The sequence below is a fragment of the Lepisosteus oculatus genome, unplaced genomic scaffold, assembly GCF_040954835.1.
Source record: "Lepisosteus oculatus isolate fLepOcu1 unplaced genomic scaffold, fLepOcu1.hap2 HAP2_SCAFFOLD_70, whole genome shotgun sequence".
NCBI classification, from domain to species: Eukaryota; Metazoa; Chordata; class Actinopteri; order Semionotiformes; family Lepisosteidae; genus Lepisosteus; species Lepisosteus oculatus.
In genome coordinates this window covers 293,564-317,837 of record NW_027168257.1, presented here as the reverse complement: position 1 = coordinate 317,837, position 24,274 = coordinate 293,564, and the positions used below count along the sequence as shown (strand labels likewise).

General features: G+C 50.3%; 3 non-coding genes across 3 annotated transcripts; 2 read left to right on the top strand and 1 right to left on the bottom strand.

Moving 5' to 3' along the window:
* The first annotated feature begins 4,939 nt into the window (after positions 1-4,939).
* On the top strand, positions 4,940-5,109 carry LOC138233767 (U1 spliceosomal RNA). The gene has a single exon (XR_011187691.1). It is a non-coding gene; the product is annotated as a U1 spliceosomal RNA (small nuclear RNA).
* A 636-nt stretch (positions 5,110-5,745) lies between these two features.
* On the bottom strand, positions 5,746-5,864 carry LOC138233745 (5S ribosomal RNA). The gene has a single exon (XR_011187674.1). It is a non-coding gene; the product is annotated as a 5S ribosomal RNA (ribosomal RNA).
* Positions 5,865-12,804: 6,940 nt separating this feature from the next.
* Positions 12,805-12,976, top strand: LOC138233768 (U1 spliceosomal RNA). The gene has a single exon (XR_011187692.1). It is a non-coding gene; the product is annotated as a U1 spliceosomal RNA (small nuclear RNA).
* The last annotated feature ends 11,298 nt before the right edge of the window (positions 12,977-24,274 follow it).

Genomic DNA, 24,274 nt, shown 5'->3' with positions numbered 1-24,274 from the left:
ACAGAAGGAACTTGGCTTTGAACCTCGGCACTTGGATTTCATCTTTGCTCTCCCAGGTCAGAAAGCATTTGAGGTTGTATTTGGTACCTATCCTCTGTTTGAACAATGCGTGGATGTGTTTGAGGCAAAAAGAGGGAAAGTTCCTGCACTTGAGAAGATCAACTTGCAGCCTCTGACACAGAGAGAGAGGAAAACGGTGCATGTTGTTATGTTCTCGGAACTGGCAAAGACGGAGGACATTCACACCTGGCTTAACCAGTACTGCACCGTCCACCATGGAACTGAGGTTAGAGATGTTGACGGTATAAAAACAGGAGCAAGGAAATTCGAGGTTCGCTTACTACCGGACAATGTAAATGGAGGCTTAAGGCACCTGCCCTCTACAATCCGGCTGGGCGCCTGCAATGGCTATGTTTTTTATGTGGGACAACCAAAGGTGTGTCGGCGCTGTGGTGCTGTGGGACACCTGGCATCTTCCTGCACTGTGAAATGCTGCAAGACCTGTGGCAAACAGGGACATTTAGCCTCTGACTGTTCAATGCTGCCAAAGTGCAATTTATGTGGCTCGGAAGGACACGTTTTTAAGAACTGCCCTCACGCCTACGCCAATAAACTCAAAATGAGAAAGGATGAGGCAGTGCTTGTTTCAGCCAAACCGGCCCGAAAAGCCAAAGCAAACAACAAGTCAAACAAAGAACCCTTGTTGGACAAAGAGTCTCAGCCTCCAGCCAGGATCAGTCCTGCTGTGGCTCCGGGGCCGGTGGAAGAGAAATCCACTACGCTCCCACAACCGCAGACTGCACCAGACAAGCACGAGGGTTTGAAAACCCCTGAGAACAGCGAGGACCCCTCCCCCACTCCTGCTCCTCAGAACGAGGGCCAGTGTGGGGCCCCCCGGTGGAGCGGGTCCAGCGACGATACCCAGGATTCAGCGGAGCTGCTTTTCTCAGACTCTGCAAGTGCTACAGATGCCCTCCTCTCCTCCATCCAGTCCATCACGGAGGATCTGCAACAGCTGGTGGGTGAGGGGGAAGAGGAGACTGGTGCATCGGCTGCACCCCTTTCCCCTCAGTGCTCCCAGGAGCTGGACTTGAGGAAAAGGAAAAATGACTCTGTTTTCTCCCCGAGCGAGGAGGAAGGAGAGAATGGCGATGGGGACAGCTGGAACCCCTCCACCCCTCCCTCTACCCCCTTCCTTGAAATGGACTCTGTGAATGCTTTTACTGCTGCCACCCTGATGAAGGCTCATTCAGAGGATGGCTGGCAGGAAATTGGTAAGAAGAAAAAGAAAAAGAAGAAGGTAACAGGTGAGACTGAAGAGAAATGTGTTTTGTAAAGACTGGTTCCACTTTCTTATGTAATATGGCTCTAAACATAATTTCTCTTAACACCAGAGGTATCAATGACGGAGTTAAATGTCAGTGTGTCTTTGATTACCTCCAGCAGAGAGAGGGAGATGTGTTGATGTTGCAGGAGTGTGCTTTAGCCTATCAAGAGAGGTATAAAAGCTTTGAAGATAGGTGGGATAAAGGGCCTTCTGTTTGGTCAGGGGACAATAACAACAGAGCCTCTGGCGTGGCCATTCTTTTCAAAGGATGGGCTTTCAAATTGAAAAGTATTCAGAGGGTCATAGATGGCAGGTTGCTGTGTGTGGATGTGGAATGGGGGACCGTTAACCTGCGGCTAATCAATGTGTATTGTCCTACTGACGTGGGAGGAAGGGTGGAGCTACTCAAGGCACTCTCTCCCCTATTGTTAAGTAGCACAGACGTGATAGTGGGAGGGGATTTTAATTGTATCTTAGAGCACACAGACAGGCAGTCTAGCTCTCCGATAAAATTGGATTCCAGCTCACTGGCCCTGCAAAACTTAGTTCAAGACTTTAAACTCTCAGACACATATAGATGTATATATCCCACAACAGCAGGATATGCATGGTCAGGGAGGAATAGCAGCTCCAGAATTGACTATTGCTTTGTCTCAGAGAGAGTGAAAGTTGTTGGGGTCACTCTTCAGCCTGTCTTCTTCTCAGATCTTCAGGCTTTAGGGTGTAGAGTGGAACTCCAGGGCGGGACTGTCTTTGGCCCAGGCCTCTGGAAACTCAACACAAAGCTGCTAGAGAACGAGGGGGTAGTATCCCGCTACAAGGAGAAACTATCACAGTGGCTGTCCTTGCAGTGTCTGTACGGGTCAGTAGGAGAGTGGTGGGAGGAGGTGAAGATGAGGACAAAGGCCTTTTTCATGGCTGAGGGAAGGAAGGCTGCTGCCAGACGGAGAGGAGTGCTAGCCAGGAAACAGAGGCAGCTGCAGCGTCTCTACACGATGCTGCACAGTGGCTTCGATGTGCTCGAGGATATCACCCTTTTAAAAAAGGACATCCGGAGCATAGCCGAAGAAAGTAGTCGAGGAGTGCTGTTAAGAGGCAGAGTGCAGTTCTTGGAAGAAAATGAGAAGTGTACTCGCTTCTTTTTCAGGAAAGTGGTAGGCTCCAAGTCTGTCATGGAAAGTGTAGTTGATGAGGAGGGACGAGAGAGAACAGAGCCGAGTGCTATCCTCTCCTGCACCAAGGCCTTCTACTCAAGACTGTACAGCTCTACAGAGGTAAAGGATGAAGAAATTCATTTTTTTACCTCAAAGCTAGAAAACGTTTTGAGTGAAGAAGATAGGGAAGTACTTGAGAGGGATTTGACAGTAGAAGAGCTGAGACAGGCTATGGAGAGCTTACAGAAGGGGAAAACTCCAGGTGCTGACGGGCTCCCTAAAGAATTTTATTGCACCTTTTGGGATCTGCTTCAGGATCCGCTACTGGTCCTATTCGAGGAAAGATATAAGACAGAATTGCTGCCTGACTCCTTAAGAGAAGGCACTATCTCTCTCTTGTTTAAGAAAGGAGCAAAAAATGACATAAAGAACTGGAGACCCCTCAGCCTGTTAGGCGTGGACACTAAGATCCTGTCCAAAGCCCTTTTCCTGCACCTACAAAATGTAGTGGCCTCACTGGTAGGGAAAGAACAGACTTGTGGGATAGCAGGACGCCTGATGAGCGACAACCTGGCCTTGTTGAGGGATGTCTGTCTGTACTCTGAGGATCGCTCCCTCCCTCTTTGCATTTTAGGTGTAGACCTAGAAAAGGCCTTTGACCGCCTAAACCGGCAGTACTTAACATCGGGACTTGAGCACATGAAGTTTGGCCCCATCATGAGAAAGTGGATTAACCTGCTGTACACAGGTAGCAACAGCAGAGTCATGGTTAATGGCAATAGATCACGCCCCTTTGAAGTCTGTTCAGGGGTGAGGCAGGGCTGCCCATTATCCCCCTTGTTATGCGTTTTGGCTATGGAGCCCTTAGCCTGTGCCTTGCGCCAGGATCAGGCCATTAATGGGATACCAGTGCCTGGAAGTGGGGGAGGAGAGGTAAAGACATCTCTATACATGGATGACGTCACCCTGCTCCTCTCTGACAATGCCTCAATTAGCAGAGCTCTGCAGTGGTGTGATCGTTTCTCTTTGGCTTCCTCCGCAAAAATTAACAAATCTAAGAGTGAGATTTTTTATCAGAACTGGAGGGAGCCAAAAGAAGGACATGATCTCAGGCTGCAAGAGAAGAGAATTAAGGTCCTGGGGGTGTATTTTGGAGAAGAGATGGGAACAGTAAATTGGCAGAACAAATTGCCAATCTTAAACAAAAAACTGATGCAATGGAAGGACCGAGACCTCACCATGACAGGGAAGGTGCTGGTCATCAAAGCCGAGCTCTTGCCTGTCTTGAATTTTCTGGCTTACTTTCCCAATCCCACACCGTGTTGCGGCGGTGATGAGGAGATTGATGTTTCAATTTCTATGGGGTGGGAAGCAGGAAAGACTCAGAAGGGAAATAATGTACAGGCCGCTACCCTCAGGGGGGAAGTCTGTCCCAGATATTGCTACGAAGCTGCTGTGCATTTTCCTGGCCTCTGTGCTGAGAGGCTTTGCAACAGCACCTGCAGCGCGTACCTGGACTTATTTTTCCAGGCTCTGGGTAGGTAGGGAGGTGTTCAGAGTGTGGGGTGTCAGACCCAAGCTGGACGTCCCACTCTCTGACACATGCCCTGCAATTTATGGGACAGTTAAAAGTTTTCTAAGATCTCACCCAATTGGCCATATTCCCCTCCGAGATGTCAGCGTCCAAAAACTGGAAGATTTCGTTGCACCCCAGAACAATAGGCAGACCCATGTGGGCATTTTAACATCAGCCCAAACAAGGAAGGTGTGGAAACACACATCCTCTAAGTTTCTGTGCAACATTCACAGAGATTTAGCCTGGAGTGTCATCCACCAGTGCTTACCGGTACGAACTTTCTTGTACCGTAGGGGCCTCACCCCCAGCCCTCGCTGCGTTAGGGTGGGCTGCGGCGAGGAGGAGACTGTATCCCATCTCCTGTGGTCCTGCTTTTTTGCTAAGGCCTTCTGGGCACAGTTTGAAGATTGGTTGCTGGCTCTCTCGCCCCAATTTACCCTGACCGCTGCTTTCGTCATATACGGCATCTCTCCTGTCAAACTTCCTCCTGACGTGTTTGACAGGATCTGGGCCGTGGTGAACAGTGGGAAAGTTGCCCTGTGGAGAGTGAGGAACATGGGGCTGTTCAAAGGCATCGAGATCCCAGTCAAGGCAGCAGGTAGCCTGGCCCTGTTCATCACCCGAGAGAACTATTACCTCAGAGATCTGTGGAGAGAAGGGAGGGAGGAAGCAGAAAATCTGTGGGAAATAGAGAACATAGGTCAATATCTCAAGAAACTGTGAAAAACATTATCAAGTTTAAGTAAAGAATGTGATTTGCACCAGAAAAAAAGAAAATTGTTGCTATGTAACTGTTACCGTGTCAAAATGTAATGAGATGTGATCATATATACTGTTTTAAGTATGTATATGAATGTAAAGCTTTCTGATTTGTGATGTCCTGTATTTTTTTGTGAAAAGAAAATAAAGTTCTTAAAAATCGAAATCGGTTCACCCAGGGCGAGGCTCGGCCATTGCACTCCGGCTGTGCTGACCCCTGCGAATTCCCCAAATGTGGGAATCTCGACTGCATAATTTCTGGTAGTGGGGGACTGCGTTCGCGCTCTCCCCTGATGTGCTTGGTCCAAAATCAGATACGGGAGGGTTAGGACACCACGAGCTGCGTGGCTGCGGAAGGATCCCGGTTCGACAGGAGTGGACGCCGCTGCTGGTTCTCGCTGGCTTTTAGTTAGGGGTCCGGAGAAGCATCTCAAGCTAGTTCCACTACTCCTTCCGGACGTTCATTCCCTTTTCAAAGTCAGTCGTTTTGCTGTAGTCTGCGTTCTTTAGGCTGATTTTCGAGGTTAGCCTTTATTTGGTCATGGGGGGCCTCGGTACTGTATGCTGAGTCTAAAGACAGTTTCACCCGTTTTCTGATTGCTCGGTTCTGTACCAGTGCAGACATGTCAAACAGTGAATGGCTGTACCTCTACTGTATCCGTGCTCAATGAATGAAATCGGTAACAAATGAATATATGTCTAGTTATACGAAAAACGAGTGGTTTATCGACTCATCTTCATTTGCAGATTTAGAGGCAGCTTCGATATTCGTTTTACAGACGGGTTTTTTTTTTTGAATATGGGTCACACACATGCCACAGCAACAAAACATCTCTAGAGATGAGGCTATAGATCACCTTTCCATCCTGCAGGTTTTCCTCCCAAAGCCTACGGCACCAACGGCGACCCCTGCTGGCCGGGAGAGCAAAAGCTTACAGCACCTGGTATTCCCAGGCAGTCTCCCATCCAAGTACTAACCAGGCCTGACGCTGCTTAGCTTCCGAGATCAGACGAGATCGGGCATGTTCAGGGTGGTGTGGCCGTAAGCGAAAGCCCTGGCGCCTGACTCGCTACTTGAAGCTGTGTGTGGCGGGGGTTCCGTGCCCCCCGAGCGGGACTGAAGGATCGTTCGTGTGCAACTCTTTGGAAAGGAGCTGCTTTCCAAATCGCATTGCGTGCCTGGATGTTGGCGAATGCGCTCCCTTGTGTTGACTCGTCCCGCACTGGAGGAGGACAAACAATCTGCACGGAGGAGCACCAGGCAAGTCTTCACCAGACAAAAACCTCCAGTGCACAGCACTCTGGAAACATTTCGGGGCTTTCGCGTGTTTATTTCAGCACGTAAAGCGCACCGGTCCAACACGTCGGCCGGGCGTGCGGCGCCTCCGCCCTCTTGTGGCCTTGCGGCATCAGAGCAAGAGGCTCCTTCTCGCTGCCCTTCCGCTGTGTTGCAGGGCCCCTAGAGGGAACCCGGAGCGCGCACTTTGTGGGGGGCGGGGGACCGCGTTCGCGCTCTGCCCCCGGTCTCTTGCGCGAGTACTAAATCTCACGGACAGGGGGGCCTCGTCATTGATTGTTACAGGTGAGACGGGGATTAGGAGGAGACCCCGACTGATGGGTAAAGGGGAGCACTAACACCAGAGGGACACCCCCGGCGTCTCTTTTTGAGAGACGCCCTGGGGTTTCCTAATGGCCAAGGAGGGTCGGGACCTCGGTTTGACGCCTCCCCCGAAGGACGGCGCCTGTTTTTGCAGCAGAGTGTCGCCATCAGGAGGCTGGGGCGTAAGAGAGCCACACAGCCCGCAGGGTGAGCGCTCCCTACTGGTCCCAGTCACACCTCTTGCAGGAGCAGAAGCAACCGGAGCTTTTCCGGGGTGGAATCTCCCATCCGGGTGCCGGCCAGGCTCACACCTGCTGGGGTGCCCCGGGGGTGAGCCCAGTCGAGAGTCGCAGGGCCAGATCTAGTCACCGGGGAGAAACGATACAAGTGAAGGATTGCTCGGCTCTCGGCACTTGAAAAGACCGACAAATGTCTCGTTCCCGCCGGAGCTGAATGTACCCGCATGTGTGGTGTCGTCTTCTTCCCCCGCCCCGCTGTGTTTGCTGTATTGTCTCTGAAGCCGGCCCCCCCGAGACGAGACGGGCTGTTCCTGTGCCCCAATTAACACTTTACAGGTGCCATTCCCCGGCATTGTGGCCATTGTCGGTGCTCACACGCGATAAGATAAGGCGGAGGAGAGCGGGGCATGCCCAGCGGCAGACATTCAAGGAGGGGGCAGTGCGAGGTGAGGTGAGGTGCGACACGCCGGAGCCCCGACGCAGCTAATGCGGAGCACTTGTTGGACTGGCATCGAAAGGACGTGTGCGCACGGAGCGAGCCTTCCCTGCGGCGGAGCGCGGGAACTTTCTCCCCCCCTCCCGCTGCAGGAGTTGTGTGCACTGCAGCGGTGCCGAGAGAAAAGCACAGAAGGCAGCAGGCTCTGGAGAACAGGTAAGAGACGGAGCCTTGTGGGCAGGCGAGCAGGCCCGTTTTTTGGAAATTGCTGAAAAGGTTTGTTCGGTGTGTGGCAGGCGCACGTCGCGAGCTTGCGTGGCGATCTGCCGGTCTGGAGTTATGCAAATGAGGCCGAATTGCATCCCGGGACATGCTGCGAATGCGCAACGGCGACTGCAGATGTGTAGGAAACGGCGCGCTCGTTTTCTCGTTTTGCCCACACTTTTGAGTGTTAGTGTGGCGTGTGAGTGTGTGAAAGAGTGGGCCCAGCAGGAGGCGGTGGCGTGCGGGGCGAGGAGGTGGCCTAGGCTGCACGATTTGTGCTGTGGGTGCGGGCCGCTTGCAGGGGCCTGTTTAACTCATACTTACCTGGCAGGGGAGATACCTTGATCAGCCTGTAGGTGGAGTAGTTGGATTGTTTTTCTTTTGTTGGAAGCAGTGTTCGATTTGCGGTTTTTGAAATGGCAACCTTTGGATCCCGTAAGAATGCTGTACGTTTTGAGCTCTTGGATGACCTCTTCATGGATCGTATGCAGTTCAGCAGAAAAGTGTTACAGAAGGAACTTGGCTTTGAACCTCGGCACTTGGATTTCATCTTCGCTCTCCCAGGTCAGAAAGCATTTGAGGTTGTATTTGCTACCTATCCTCTGTTTGAACAATGCGTGGATGTGTTTGAGGCAAAAAGAGGCAAAGTTCCTGCACTTGAGAAGATCAACTTGCAGCCTCTGACACAGAGAGAGAGGAAAACGGTGCATGTTGTTATGTTCTCGGAACTGGCAAAGACGGAGGACATTCACACCTGGCTTAACCAGTACTGCACCGTCCACCATGGAACTGAGGTTAGAGATGTTGATGGTATAAAAACAGGAGCAAGGAAATTCGAGGTTCGCTTGCTACCGGACAGCGTAAATGGAGGCTTAAGGCACCTGCCCTCTACAATCCGGCTGGGCGCCTGCAATGGCTATGTGTTTTATGTGGGACAACCAAAGGTGTGTCGGCGCTGTGGTGCTGTGGGACACCTGGCATCGTCCTGCACTGTGAAATGCTGCAAGACCTGTGGCAAACAGGGACATTTAGCCTCTGACTGTTCAATGCTGCCAAAGTGCAATTTATGTGGCTCGGAAGGACACGTTTTTAAGAACTGCCCTCACGCCTACGCCAATAAACTCAAAATGAGAAAGGATGAGGCAGTGCTTGTTTCAGCCAAACCGGCCCGAAAATCCAAAGCAAACAACAAGTCAAACAAAGAACCCTTGTTGGACAAAGACTCTCAGCCTCCAGCCAGGATAAGTCCTGCTGTGGCTCCGGGGCCGGTGGAAGAGAAATCCACTACGCTCCCACAACCGCAGACTGCACCAGACAAGCACGAGGGTTTGAAAACCCCAGAGAACAGCGAGGACCCCTCCCCCACTCCTGCTCCTCAGAACGAGGGCCAGTGTGGGGCCCCCCGGTGGAGCGGGTCCAGCGACGATACCCAGGATTCAGCGGAGCTGCTTTTCTCAGACTCTGCAAGTGCTACAGATGCCCTCCTCTCCTCCATCCAGTCCATCACGGAGGATCTGCAGCAGCTGGTGGGTGAGGGGGAAGAGGAGACTGGTGCATCGGCTGCACCCCTTTCCCCTCAGTGCTCCCAGGAGCTGGACTTGAGGAAAAGGAAAAATGACTCTGTTTTCTCCCCGAGCGAGGAGGAAGGAGAGCATGGCGATGGGGACAGCTGGAACCCCTCCACCCCTCCCTCTACCCCCTTCCTTGAAATGGACTCTGTGAACGCTTTTACTGCTGCCACCCTGATGAAGGCTCATTCAGAGGATGGCTGGCAGGAAATTGGTAAGAAGAAAAAGAAAAAGAAAAAGGTAACAGGTGAGACCGAAGAGAAATGTGTTTTGTAAAGACTGGTTCCACTTTCTTATGTAATATGGCTCTTAACATAATTTCTCTTAACACAAGAGGTATCAATGACAGAGTTAAATGCCAGTCTGTCTTTGATTACCTCCAGCAGAGAGAGGGAGATGTGTTGATGTTGCAGGAGTGTGCTTTAGCCTATCAAGAGAGGTATAAAAGTTTTGAAGATAGGTGGGATAAAGGGCCTTCTGTTTGGTCAGGGGACAATAACAACAGAGCCTCTGGCGTGGCCATTCTTTTCAAAGGATGGGCATTCAAATTGAAAAGTATTCAGAGGGTCATAGATGGCAGGTTGCTGTGTGTGGATGTGGAATGGGGGACCGTTAACCTGCGGCTAATCAATGTGTATTGCCCTACTGACGTAGGAGGAAGGGTGGAGCTACTCAAGGCACTCTCCCCCCTATTGTTATGCAGCACAGACGTGATAGTGGGAGGGGATTTTAATTGTATCTTAGAGCACACAGACAGGCAGTCTAGCTCGCCGATAAAATTGGATTCCAGCTCACTGGCCCTGCAAAACTTAGTTCAAGACTTTAAACTCTCAGACACATATAGATGTATATATCCCACAACAGCAGGATATACATGGTCAGGGAGGAATAGCAGCTCCAGAATTGACTATTGCTTTGTCTCAGAGAGAGTGAAAGTTGTTGGGGTCACTCTTCAGCCTGTCTTCTTCTCAGATCATCAGGCTTTAGGGTGTAGAGTGGAACTCCAGGGCGGGACTGTCTTTGGCCCAGGCCTCTGGAAACTCAACACAAAGCTGCTAGAGAACGAGGGGGTAGTATCCCGCTACAAGGAGAAACTATCACAGTGGCTGTCCTTGCAGTGTCTGTACGGGTCAGTAGGAGAGTGGTGGGAGGAGGTGAAGGTGAGGACAAAGGCCTTTTTCATGGCTGAGGGAAGGAAGGCTGCTGCCAGACGGAGAGGAGTGCTAGCCAGGAAACAGAGGCAGCTGCAGCGTCTCTACACGATGCTGCACAGTGGCTTCGATGTGCTCGAGGATATCGCCCTTTTAAAAAAGGACATCCGGAGCATAGCCGAAGAAAGTAGTCGAGGAGTGCTGTTAAGAAGCAGAGTGCAGTTCTTGGAAGAAAATGAGAAGTGTACTCGCTTCTTTTTCAGGAAAGTGGTAGGCTCCAAGACTGTCATGGAAAGTGTAGTTGATGAGGAGGGACGAGAGAGAACAGAGCCGAGTGCTATCCTCTCCTGCACCGAGGCCTTCTACTCAAGACTGTACAGCTCTACAGAGGTAAAGGATGAAGATATTCATTTTTTTACCTCAAAGCTAGAAAACATTTTGAGTGAAGAAGATAGGGAAGTACTTGAGAGGGATTTGACAGTAGAAGAGCTGAGACAGGCTATGGAGAGCTTACAGAAGGGGAAAACTCCGGGTGCTGACGGGCTCCCTAAAGAATTTTATTGCACCTTTTGGGATCTGCTTCAGGATCCGCTACTGCTCCTATTCGAGGAAAGCTACAAGACAGAATTGCTGCCTGACTCCTTAAGAGAAGGCACTATCTCTCTCTTGTTTAAGAAAGGAGCAAAAAATGACATAAAGAACTGGAGACCCCTCAGCCTGTTAGGCGTGGACACTAAGATCCTGTCCAAAGCCCTTTTCCTGCGCCTACAAAATGTAGTGGCCTCACTGGTAGGGAAAGAACAGACTTGTGGGATAGCAGGACGCCTGATGAGCGACAACCTGGCCTTGTTGAGGGATGTCTGTCTGTACTCTGAGGATCGCTCCCTCCCTCTGTGCATTTTAGGTGTAGACCTAGAAAAGGCCTTTGACCGCCTAAACCGGCAGTACTTAACATCGGTACTTGAGCACATGAAGTTTGGCCCCATCATGAGAAAGTGGATTAACCTGCTGTACACAGGTAGCAACAGCAGAGTCATGGTTAATGGCAATAGATCACGCACCTTTGAAGTCTGTTCAGGGGTGAGGCAGGGCTGCCCATTATCCCCCTTGTTATTCGTTTTGGCTATGGAGCCCTTAGCCTGTGCCTTGCGCCAGGATCAGGCCATTAATGGGATACCAGTGCCTGGAAGTGGGGGAGGAGAGGTAAAGACGTCTCTATACATGGATGACGTCACCCTGCTCCTCTCTGACAATGCCTCAATTAGCAGAGCTCTGCAGTGCTGTGATCGGTTCTCTTTGGCTTCCTCCACAAAAATTAACACATCTAAGAGTGAGATTTTTTATCAGAACTGGAGGGAGCCAAAAGAAGGACATGATCTCAGGCTGCAAGAGAAGAGAATTAAGGTCCTGGGGGTGTATTTTGGAGAAGAGATGGGAACAGTAAATTGGCAGAACAAATTGCCAATCTTAAACAAAAAACTGATGCAATGGAAGGACCGAGACCTCACCATGACAGGGAAGGTGCTGGTCATCAAAGCCGAGCTCTTGCCTGTCTTGAATTTTCTGGCTTCTACCTTCCCAATCCCACACCGTGTTGCGGCGGTGCTGAGGAGATTGATGTTTCAATTTCTATGGGGTGGGAAGCAGGAAAGACTCAGAAGGGAAATAATGTACAGGCCGCTACCCTCAGGGGGGAAGTCTGTCCCAGATATTGCTACGAAGCTGCTGTGCATTTTCCTGGCCTCTGTGCTGAGAGGCTTTGCAACAGCACCTGCAGCGCGTACCTGGACTTATTTTTCCAGGCTCTGGGTAGGTAGGGAGGTGTTCAGAGTGTGGGGTGTCAGACCCAAGCTGGACGTCCCACTCTCTGACACATGCCCTGCAATTTATGGGACAGTTAAAAGTTTTCTAAGATCTCACCCAATTGGCCATATTCCCCTCCGAGATGTCAGCGTCCAAAAACTGGAAGATTTCGTAGCACCCCAGAACAATAGGCAGACCCCTGTGGGCATTTTAACATCAGCCCAAACAAGGAAGGTGTGGAAACACACATCCTCTAAATTTCTGTGCAACATTCACAGAGATTTAGCCTGGAGTGTCGTCCACCAGTGCTTACCGGTACGAACTTTCTTGTACCGTAGGGGCCTCACCCCCAGCCCTCGCTGCGTTAGGGTGGGCTGCGGCGAGGAGGAGACTGTGACCCATCTCCTGTGGTCCTGCTTTTTTGCTAAGGCCTTCTGGGCCCAGTTTGAAGATTGGTTGCAGGCTCTCTCGCCCCAATTTACCCTGACCGCTGCTTTCGTTAGATACGGCATCTCTCCTGTCAAGCTTCCTCCTGACGTGTTTGACAGGATCTGGGCCGTGGTGAACAGTGGGAAAGACGCCCTGTGGAGAGTGAGGAACATGGGGCTGTTCAAAGGCATCGAGGTCCCAGTCAAGGCAGCAGGTAGCCTGGCCCTGTTCATCACCCGAGAGAACTATTACCTCAGAGATCTGTGGAGAGAAGGGAGGGAGGAAGCAGAAAATCTGTGGGAAATAGAGAGCATAGGTCAACATCTCAAGAAACTGTGAAAAACATTATCATGTTTAAATAAAGAATGTGATTTGCACCAGAAAAAAAGAAAATTGTTGCTATGTAACTGTTACCGTGTCAAAATGTAATGAGATGTGATCATATATACTGTTTTAAGTATGTATATTAATGTAAAGCTTTCTGATTTGTGATTTCCTGTATTTTTTTGTGAAAAGAAAATAAAGTCCTTAAAAATCGAAAAATCGGTTCACCCAGGGCGAGGCTCGGCCATTGCACTCCGGCTGTGCTGACCCCTGCGAATTCCCCAAATGTGGGAATCTCGACTGCATAATTTCTGGTAGTGGGGGACTGCGTTCGCGCTCTCCCCTGATGTGCTTGGTCCAAAATCAGATACGGGAGGGTTAGGACACCACGAGCTGCGTGGCTGCGGAAGGATCCCGGTTCGACAGGAGTGGATGCCGCTGCTGGTTCTCGCTGGCTTTTAGTTAGGGGTCCGGAGAAGCATCTCAAGCTAGTTCCACTACTCCTTCCGGACGTTCATTCCCTTTTCAAAGTCAGTCGTTTTGCTGTAGTCTGCGTTCTTTAGGCTGATTATCGAGGTTAGCCTTTATTTGGTCATGGGGGGCCTCGGTACTGTATGCTGAGTCTAAAGACAGTTTCACCCGTTTTCTGATTGCTCGGTTCTGTACCAGTGCAGACATGTCAAACAGTGAATGGCTGTACCTCTACTGTATCCATGCTCAATGAATGAAATCGGTAACAAATGAATATATGTCTAGTTATACGAAAAACGAGTGGTTTATCGACTCATCTTCATTTGCAGATTTAGAGGCAGCTTCGATATTCGTTTTACAGACGGGTTTTTTTTTTTGAATATGGGTCACACACATGCCACAGCAACAAAACATCTCTAGAGATGAGGCTATAGATCACCTTTCCATCCTGCAGGTTTTCCTCCCAAAGCCTACGGCACCAACGGCGACCCCTGCTGGCCGGGAGAGCAAAAGCTTACAGCACCTGGTATTCCCAGGCAGTCTCCCATCCAAGTACTAACCAGGCCCGACGCTGCTGTAGGGAAAACCGGTTCAGGGACGCCAAATATGTAATCATAGTGGCTCTCTGAAGGCACCAGTTCTGTAGGGTTTGGGCATTTACTGAGACAATTATTAATTGTAGCAGTAAATCACAAAGTTGATTCTTTTGATGGCTTTAGAATCCAACCATGCGACATAACTCAAACAACGCGCACACACAGGTACTAATACACGAGGATACATTTATTAATACATAGAATATGCATGTAAACCTAACAGATCTTATCGAGAGGGTTATCAGAATACAAAAGGTATATATTCAATCAGTTACAAAGTGTTACACATATCAAGAGGACATACGTTCAGTATATCATTCATTTAGACCGTTTCGTAAAGTGAACTTGGTTACAACTTCTACATTAGATACTCAAAACAAGTACATAACTCTTAGGAATTAAATTGATATCAACTGGTTGGGATAACAATTGAATTCTCGAGCTGTAATGCATTGAAGTTGAATACTCATCCAATCTTTGGGGATTCAGATCTCCTGCGGGCACAAAGAAACAGTCTAAATGAATGATATACTGAACGTATGTCCTCTTGATATGTGTAACACTTTGTAACTGATTGAATATATACCTTTTGTATTCTGATAACCCTCTCGATAAGATCTGTTAGGTTTACATGCATATTCTATGTATTAATAAATGTATCCTCGTGTATTAGTACCTGTGTGTGCGCGTTGTTTGAGTTATGTCGCATGGTTGGATTCTAAAGCCATCAAAAGAATCAACTTTGTGATTTACTGCTACAATTAATAATTGTCTCAGTAAATGCCCAAACCCTACAGAACTGGTGCCTTCAGAGAGCCACTATGATTACATATTTGGCGTCCCTGAACCGGTTTTCCCTACATTATTTGGCGTCCCTGGCACGGGCGTGGCAAGACTGAAATGAGTCAACCAAGCGGAATAATTCAATATAAAACGCCGCGGGTTTCATACACGACAATACAGTGTGCTGAAAGCCGAAAGAAAAAAAGTTCCCCTTGCTCTTTAAGCAGTGCTTGATTGTTTTCTGATCTTTTGCGATCTACCGGGTTGATTGCATACTTGATCTTGTGGTTTTCTGTGGTAAAACTGTGATTTCGTACATAAAAGTAATACTCTTTAAGTTTAACGATGGTTGCTAAAAGGTCTGAATTCGAGTCGCTATTAAGCACTCTCTCTAGCAGCGACAGGTCTGACCACGATCTCTTCCATATCTCCGTCAGCGGAGAAGCTAGGATAAATCTCCATTCTCTGAGAGAGCTAGCGAAGGACATAGAGAGATTTGACCCGGCAGTGTCAGAGAATAATATCGAGAGTTATATTCAGGACCTCAGGTATAACCTGCAGTACCTGCCAAACGCCACAGAACAGGAGAAAGTGTTTCTGGTCAGGAAAACTACCAGCAGAGCTGTACATGAGTGGATGGCTAGGCAGATGAAAGAAGTCTGTAATGACTTTGAGCAGCTATGTCAAGCACTTATCGAAGAATACAGTGCGTTTATTGACCCGACTGCTGCGATAGCCGCCGCTCTTAACATTAAGCACGAGAGAGCAGAGTCCCCTCGCGAATATTACGAGAGACTTAGACGAACTTATTTTGCAGGGCGAAATGATGAGGGTTGCGAAGAGAACACACATTTCAAGGGTTTATTCATTGCGAATCTCCACCCGTCAGTCAGAAAGATGATCTTAATGCATACAGATGCACAGACCATGAAAATGACTGATATTAAGAGATTCGTGCAGAAAGCCTGGGAGTATGATGTCCAAAGTCACTCTGAGCAAAAAGCTGTTAAAGCGACTGTGTTCGCCGTCAGAGCCAGCAGGGTTAATTCCCTCCTGCTCGAAGGAGCACAGGCTCCTGAGCTGGCTAAGCCCTGTTCCAAAGCTGGCACACAGGACCGCACCCAGCGTCCTAAGTGCCATGAGAACACCGGGGGAGGGAAAGGGCTAGAAAAAGCTGAACAAAAGGATTCAGTAGCCGCCCGCCTGGCCAGGCTTGAACAAGCTTTATTAGGACAGGGACAACCGCTCCCCAAGGCTGCCGGAAGCGTGAATGAGCTGATACTCTCCACTGGAGGAGGCGGAGACCCGCCCCCTCTCCCTCCCTCAGTCTATCTGATTGAGCGGAAGGGTTCCTGCCTGGATGAGGTCAGCCACTCCCAAGTGAGTGCTGACTCCACCCCTGAAGTCACAGAGCAGGCAGTAAAACACAGAGGAAAAGCAGGAAGCTTTTACCTCAAGGCTGCCATGGGAGATGTCTTACACAGTGAGACACTGATTGACACTGAGGTTGAGAGGTGTTTGATGTCACACGGCAAGCTCAAACGGGTAGAAAAAGAAAAGGGCATGCGACTCAGAGAGGAACCTTTGGTGGATCACCAGAAAGGCAAGGTGTGGAAACAGGTCAAGGCTCCTAAGCCTTCTGTACAGAAGGAAAGGGGGGCCAAGAGGCAGACTGTGCTCACACAGTGCCCACCGAACACAGAAGCCCATGCGGAGATTCCTTCTGTTCCCTCTGGACAAGAAATAAAAATATTTTCTTGTTCCCCGAATATACAGGGAAGTCGTGCCCCAGCCAAGGTCCCAACAGCCTCCATGCCACAGGAGCGGTGCTCCGAGCAGCCGCCTGATCCACCAGGTAAAGCACACACCTTTTACATCCCTAAAGAGGAGCTGATCTCCCCACCTGGCGATGAAAAGGAGCTTTCCCTGTGCACCCTGGCACCCAAGAGGGGTCAGGACCACCACCCCGCAGTGGTGGAAGGGATCCAGATGGCAGGAGAGCAGGTTGGTGATGTAGCCCTCGCCCTTAGCCCTGAGAGGTCCTCTATTAGTGAGGATCTGCTTGAGCAGCTGTCACAGGGCCACCGCCAGGTGCCCCTGGTGCAACATTCACAGGTTAGACAGGAGGTCCAGCTGGACGCTGAGACTACTGCGCTGTGGACACACCTGATCCCAGATGCTGATTCCCTCTGCTGTGACCCAGGGAACCTGCAGTCAGGTAACATTATTTCTCACAACTACCAGGTAGTGAGTGAGACTGACCTGATTGTTCCTGCCTCAACGGCAGGGTTGCCTACACACCCAGTCCCCCAGAAGGGACAGGGAATGAAAGCCGAGCCGGTTTTCTCACAGCCACCAGCTCAGTCTGTCAGTCTGAGTCTGACCAACAGTGGTTCAGCCAGACTGGAGCTGGATGGTCAAGCCACCCACCTGCCAGTGCAGAACATCGCAAAGAGGGGTGTCAGAATCCCCGCCTGCACTGACATGGGCCTGGTGAGTGATAGTAAGTTCAAAGACAGTGAACTAGCTATCCCACTGCTGGGGCAGCTCCCTGAACCCCTAGCGAGGGAAGGGGGGAGCGAGCAGGTGTCCTACACCTACCCCCAGCGAACGATTGTAAACATGCCGATAGAGGGATTCCTCAATCAGGAGGTGTGCAGGGTGGACCTGAACAGTGAGAATAGGGTAACAATCCCAGATCACTCAGGTGCTCCAGATGACCACTCAGCCGAGGGTCAGGCATGCTCCACCGCTGCACCGCCCCCTGCAGGGTTCCTAGAGCACAGGCATGAACAAATCGAAAAAGCAAATGCCCTGGAAAAGGAGGAGCAGCATCAGCAGCTGCGTCAGATCTCCACAGATTTCCAGGATGTTGGTGCCCAAGATGCCACATGGCATACTGAGAAAGACACCATGTACACGCTGCGCCAGCTTAGAAAGGCAACAGTCACTCAGAAGGAGATGACTGGGATCAGCCACCCGAAAAGACTTTTGGGAGGACTGATTGCTGCCGCCACTGTTGCACGTTTGCTATTTCTGGTAGGTTTGTGTGCTACTGGCACTCTCACCCCGACTGCCCCAAGAAGGCAGGTGTCAGAAATGCCAGAGGGTAGTGACAGACTGTATCAACAGCAGCAAAAGTTGGAAAGCTTAGGGGAAACCCTACAGGCAACTTCCTATGCAACAGGGTTAAACCTTATTCCCCAACCAGTGGACATGATTGTTGGTGTTATACAGTGGGTTTATGCTTGTGTGCAACAGGCCAGAATGTTGACACAAGACCTGTTAAGGGAGCTTAGTGCCACTGTAGCCAGTCTAGCCATGGCACAATTCCCAACCCACTTGATTCCACTCTTCTCAGTAGAGGAGTATGTGACATTAACCCCATTGCTCATAGCTCACCCAGAAGGCAATCCAAGATTGAATTCGGTTCCAAATCTTGAGATGGGTATGGCTACCAAAGCTATCCATTGGCTGTGTCTAAATGATTCACCAATGAAGGGTGTAAAGCTACTAATGAGCAGAGGGAGGTTAATGAACCCCACGAAGAGCAGGTGGGAAGTAAATGGCTGGTCAGCACACCACATTTAACTGACACCATGACTTGTGACAGGCATGATACAGCTACCGCAATGCAGCTACCTAATCAAACAGTTTTCCTGCAAGTTCCCGAGGAGGCCATAGTGCTCTTGAACTTAACACTGTACTGTCTAGAACCAGACAACATAAGACCAAACTTGAGGTCATGGATGCCTTCAGGTGCCACACTATTGAATTGGATAGAAATCCAAGAAACAGTAAGCCCTGAAGAGGTACAGGTAGTTAGTTTGCTTTAATGGAACAAACCTCCAAACCACCCTAGCAGATACCCAACACAGGTGTTGTGGTTTATCGGGGGGGGCTGGGAACAGGAACTGTTGTTATTGTAACACTACTGCCAGGTAGCTGGATCATGACTGACAGTGTACTCTGAATGATGTACTCTCACATCAAGATGTACTCTGGGTAGCACGAATGAGTCAACGGTAGCATGTCAAAAGAAAGGAAGTGACTTCTCCCCAAATATCTACTACAGAGGTATCAGATATTGACAGTGAACTTCCTGATGTGTAATTCCTAGACTTAGATAATGTCTCCTACCGTGTTTATACATACTCCAGATGTTATTCATCCTGTTTGTATCCAATGCTGGTTCCGGTATGAATTCTCGAGGAGTAATGTGGACATTTAAGGTTAATGTTCTAATGGCAAGGGACATCACTTAACTCTGTTTTGTTTTGAAGGCAACAATGCCTCGGGACCTCGTGACCTTCAAAAAGGGGGGATATGTAGCGGCGAGGTTTATTAATAAGGCAGAATTAAGGGTTTCTGAGCTTCCCAAATGAGGCCCCATTTCTCTGTTCATCTCTGTGGTGCAGCCACAGAGAAACCATTCATGCAAGATGTTTTCTTTTGATAAGGACAGCTCCCAAAGGGGGATGCACTTAGCTAAGCCTGGCTATCATGATCAATGGTCATCCATTGGTGCCTATCTGTCTAGGGAGTGCGAGTTGGACATCTGGACTGCATTACTAAGTGTCAGGACTAAGTGACTCATATCTCACCCTGATCAACCAATCAGGGACTGGTAGGGCCGAGTAACCCACGTGGGACTCTGATGCCCATGGAACTTTCAGCCAATCAATGAGCTGAAGTTCCTCCAGGTAAAAACAGGCAACACAGAGAGCCTGAGAGATTCAGATTCAGATTCAGATTCAGATTCAGAAGGGAAGATTCAACAAGATTCAGTAAGATTCTAAAGGGAATTCAAAGGAGAATTCCAGGGCAGGACGGCCCAGGAGCAGAAGGCTCCCAAGGGCAGGACATTCTCGCAGCGCGCCTCCTGACCATCCTGAGACTCAGCCCGGACAACCACGGAACGGCCAGTGTGTCCGAGTGCCAGAACTTTCCTTTGTTCTAAGAGTCTAGAGCGGAGGTTGCCAGAGAGTAACCAGCAGCAGGCCTCATGAACAGGTCGGAACTGTGGAAAGCTGAATCACTATTCAGAACTAGCTCTTCATCAGGAACGAACTGGTCCTCTTCCTGACTTGCTGGGACCCACAATCATCTTTTCTCCTGTGCACAAACTTTGCTAGTTAAAGCCAACAATGAGCAACAGCAGCGCACCGTCGCAAGCCGCACAGCACAGCCTGGCACGGAGCCAGAGAGCGCGGATTGGACAGCAACAGCCTGCAACTGTTTCTTTGTGCCCGCAGGAGATCTGAATCCCCAAAGATTGGATGAGTATTCAACTTCAATGCATTACAGCTCGAGAATTCAATTGTTATCCAAACCAGTTGATATCAATTTAATTCCTAAGAGTTATGTACTTGTTTTGAGTATCTAATGTAGAAGTTGTAACCAAGTTCACTTTACGAAACGGTCTTAATGAATGATATACTGAACGTATGTCCTCTTGATATGTGTAACACTTTGTAACTGATTGAATATATATCTTTTGTATTCTGATAACCCTCTCGATAAGATCTGTTAGTTTTTCATGCATATTCTATGTATTAATAAATGTATCCTCGTGTATTAGTACCTGTGTGTGCGCGTTGTTTGAGTTATGTCGCATGGTTGGATTCTAAAGCCATCAAAAGAATCAACTTTGTGATTTACTGCTACAATTAATAATTGTCTCAGTAAATGCCCAAACCTTACAGAACTGGTGCCTTCAGAGAGCCACTTTTCTTACATATTTGGCGTCCCTGAACCGGCTTAATCTACATTATTTGGCGTCCCTGAACCAGTTTTATCTACACTGCTTAGCTTCCGAGATCAGACGAGATCGGGCGTGTTCAGGGTGGTGTGGCCATAAGCGAAAGCCCCGGCGCCTGACTCGCTACTTGAAGCTGTGTGTGGCGGGGGTTCCGTGCCCCCCGAGCGGGACTGAAGGATCGTTCGTGTGCCACTCTTTGGAAAGGAGCTGCTTTCCAAATCGCATTGCGTGCCTGGATGTTGGCGAATGCGCTCCCTTGTGTTGGCACGTCCCGCACTGGAGGAGGACAAACAATCTGCACGGAGGAGCACCAGGCAAGTCTTCACCAGACAAAAACCTCCAGTGCACAGCACTCTGGAAACATTTCGGGGCTTTCGCGTGTTTATTTCAGCACGTAAAGCGCACCGGTCCAACACGTCGGCCGGGCGCGCGGCGCCTCCACCCTTTTGTGGCCTTGCGGCGTCAGAGCAAGAGGCTCCTTCTCGCTGCCCTTCCGCTGTGTTGCAGGGCCCCGAGAGGGAACCCGGAGCGCGCACTTTGTGGGGGGCGGGGGACCGCGTTCGCGCTCTGCCCCCGGTCTCTTGCGCGAGTACTAAATCTCACGGACAGGGGGGCCTCGTCATTGATTGTTACAGGTGAGACGGGGATTAGGAGGAGACCCCGACTGATGGGTAAAGGGGAGCACTAACACCAGAGGGACACCCCCGGCGTCTCTTTTTGAGAGACGCCCTGGGGTAGTCTAATGGCCAAGGAGGGTCGGGACCTCGGTTTGACGCCTCCCCCGAAGGACGGCGCCTGTTTGTGCAGCAGAGTGTCGCCATCAGGAGGCTGGGGCGTAAGAGAGCCACACAGCCCGCAGGGTGAGCGCTCCCTACTGGTCCCAGTCACACCTCTTGCAGGAGCAGCAGCAACCGGAGCTTTTCCGGGGTGGAATCTCCCATCCGGGTGCCGGCCAGGCTCACACCTGCTGGGCTGCCCCGGGGGTGAGCCCAGTCGAGAGTCGCAGGGCCAGATCTAGTCACCGGGGAGAAACGATACAAGTGAAGGATTGCTCGGCTCTCGGCACTTGAAAAGACCGACAAATGTCTCGTTCCCGCCGGAGCTGAATGTACCCGCATGTGTGGTGTCGTCTTCTTCCCCCGCCCCGCTGTGTTTGCTGTATTGTCTCTGAAGCCGGCCCCCCCGAGACGAGACGGGCTGTTCCTGTGCCCCAATTAACACTTTACAGGTGCCATTCCCCGGCATTGTGGCCATTGTCGGTGCTCACACGCGATAAGATAAGGCGGAGGAGAGCGGGGCATGCCCAGCGGCAGACATTCAAGGAGGGGGCAGTGCGAGGTGAGGTGAGGCCCCAACGCAGCTAATGCGGAGCACTTGTTGGACTGGCATCGAAAGGACGTGTGCGCACGGAGCGAGCCTTCCCTGCGGCGGAGCGCGGGAACTTTCTCCCCCCCTCCCGCTGCAGGAGTTGTGTGCGCTGCAGCGGTGCCGAGAGAAAAGCACAGAAGGCAGCAGGCTCTGGAGAGCAGGTAAGAGACGGAGCCTTGTGGGCAGGCGAGCAGGCCCGTTTTTTGGAAATTGCTGAAAAGGTTTGTTCGGTGTGTGGCAGGCGCACGTCGCGAGCTTGCGTGGCGATCTGCCGGTCTGGAGTTATGCAAATGAGGCCGAATTGCATCCCGGGACATGCTGCGAATGCACAACGGCGACTGCAGATGTGTAGGAAACGGCGCACTCGTTTTCTCGTTTTGCCCACACTTTTGAGTGTTAGTGTGGCGTGTAAGTGTGCGAAAGAGTGGGCCCAGCAGGAGGCGGTGGCGTGCGGGGCGAGGAGGTGGCCTAGGCTGCGCGATTTGTGCTGTGGGTGCGGGCCGCTTGCAGGGGCCTGTTTAACTCATACTTACCTGGCAGGGGAGATACCTTGATCAGCCTGTAGGTGGAGTAGTTGGATTGTTTTTCTTTTGTTGGAAGCAGTGTTCGATTTGCGGTTTTTGAAATGGCAACCTTTGGATCACGTAAGAATGCTGTACGTTTTGAGCTCTTGGATGACCTCTTCATGGATCGTATGCAGTTCAGCAGAAAAGTGTTACAGAAGGAACTTGGCTTTGAACCTCGGCACTTGGATTTCATCTTCGCTCTCCCATGTCAGAAAGCATTTGAGGTTGTATTTGCTACCTATCCTCTGTTTGAACAATGCGTGGATGTGTTTGAGGCAAAAAGAGGCAAAGTTCCTGCACTTGAGAAGATCAACTTGCAGCCTCTGACACAGAGAGAGAGGAAAACGGTGCATGTTGTTATGTTCTCGGAACTGGCAAAGACGGAGGACATTCACACCTGGCTTAACCAGTACTGCACCGTCCACCATGGAACTGAGGTTAGAGATGTTGATGGTATAAAAACAGGAGCAAGGAAATTCGAGGTTCGCTTGCTACCGGACAGCGTAAATGGAGGCTTAAGGCACCTGCCCTCTACAATCCGGCTGGGCGCCTGCAATGGCTATGTGTTTTATGTGGGACAACCAAAGGTGTGTCGGCGCTGTGGTGCTGTGGGACACCTGGCATCGTCCTGCACTGTGAAATGCTGCAAGACCTGTGGCAAACAGGGACATTTAGCCTCTGACTGTTCAATGCTGCCAAAGTGCAATTTATGTGGCTCGGAAGGACACGTTTTTAAGAACTGCCCTCACGCCTACGCCAATAAACTCAAAATGAGAAAGGATGAGGCAGTGCTTGTTTCAGCCAAACCGGCCCGAAAATCCAAAGCAAACAACAAGTCAAACAAAGAACCCTTGTTGGACAAAGACTCTCAGCCTCCAGCCAGGATCAGTCCTGCTGTGGCTCCGGGGCTGGTGGAAGAGAAATCCACTACGCCCCCACAACCGCAGACTGCACCAGACAAGCACGAGGGTTTGAAAACCCCCGAGAACAGCGAGGACCCCTCCCCCACTCCTGCTCCTCAGAACGAGGGCCAGTGTGGGGCCCCCCGGTGGAGCGGGTCCAGCGAGGATACCCAGGATTCAGCGGAGCTGCTTTTCTCAGACTCTGCAAGTGCTACAGATGCCCTCCTCTCCTCCATCCAGTCCATCACGGAGGATCTGCAGCAGCTGGTGGGTGAGGGGGAAGAGGAGACTGGTGCATCGGCTGCACCCCTTTCCCCTCAGTGCTCCCAGGAGCTGGACTTGAGGAAAAGAAAAAATGACTCTGTTTTCTCCCCGAGCGAGGAGGAAGGAGAGCATGGCGATGGGGACAGCTGGAACCTCTCCACCCCTCCCTCTACCCCCTTCCTTGAAATGGACTCTGTGAACGCTTTTACTGCTGCCACCCTGATGAAGGCTCATTCAGAGGATGGCTGGCAGGAAATTGGTAAGAAGAAAAAGAAAAAGAAAAAGGTAACAGGTGAGACCGAAGAGAAATGTGTTTTGTAAAGACTGGTTCCACTTTCTTATGTAATATGGCTCTTAACATAATTTCTCTTCACACAAGAGGTATCAATGACAGAGTTAAATGCCAGTCTGTCTTTGATTACCTCCAGCAGAGAGAGGGAGATGTGTTGATGTTGCAGGAGTGTGCTTTAGCCTATCAAGAGAGGTATAAAAGTTTTGAAGATAGGTGGGATAAAGGGCCTTCTGTTTGGTCAGGGGACAATAACAACAGAGCCTCTGGCGTGGCCATTCTTTTCAAAGGATGGGCATTCAAATTGAAAAGTATTCAGAGGGTCATAGATGGCAGGTTGCTGTGTGTGGATGTGGAATGGGGGACCGTTAACCTGCGGCTAATCAATGTGTATTGCCCTACTGACGTAGGAGGAAGGGTGGAGCTACTCAAGGCACTCTCCCCCCTATTGTTATGCAGCACAGACGTGATAGTGGGAGGGGATTTTAATTGTATCTTAGAGCACACAGACAGGCAGTCTAGCTCGCCGATAAAATTGGATTCCAGCTCACTGGCCCTGCAAAACTTAGTTCAAGACTTTAAACTCTCAGACACATATAGATGTATATATCCCACAACAGCAGGATATACATGGTCAGGGAGGA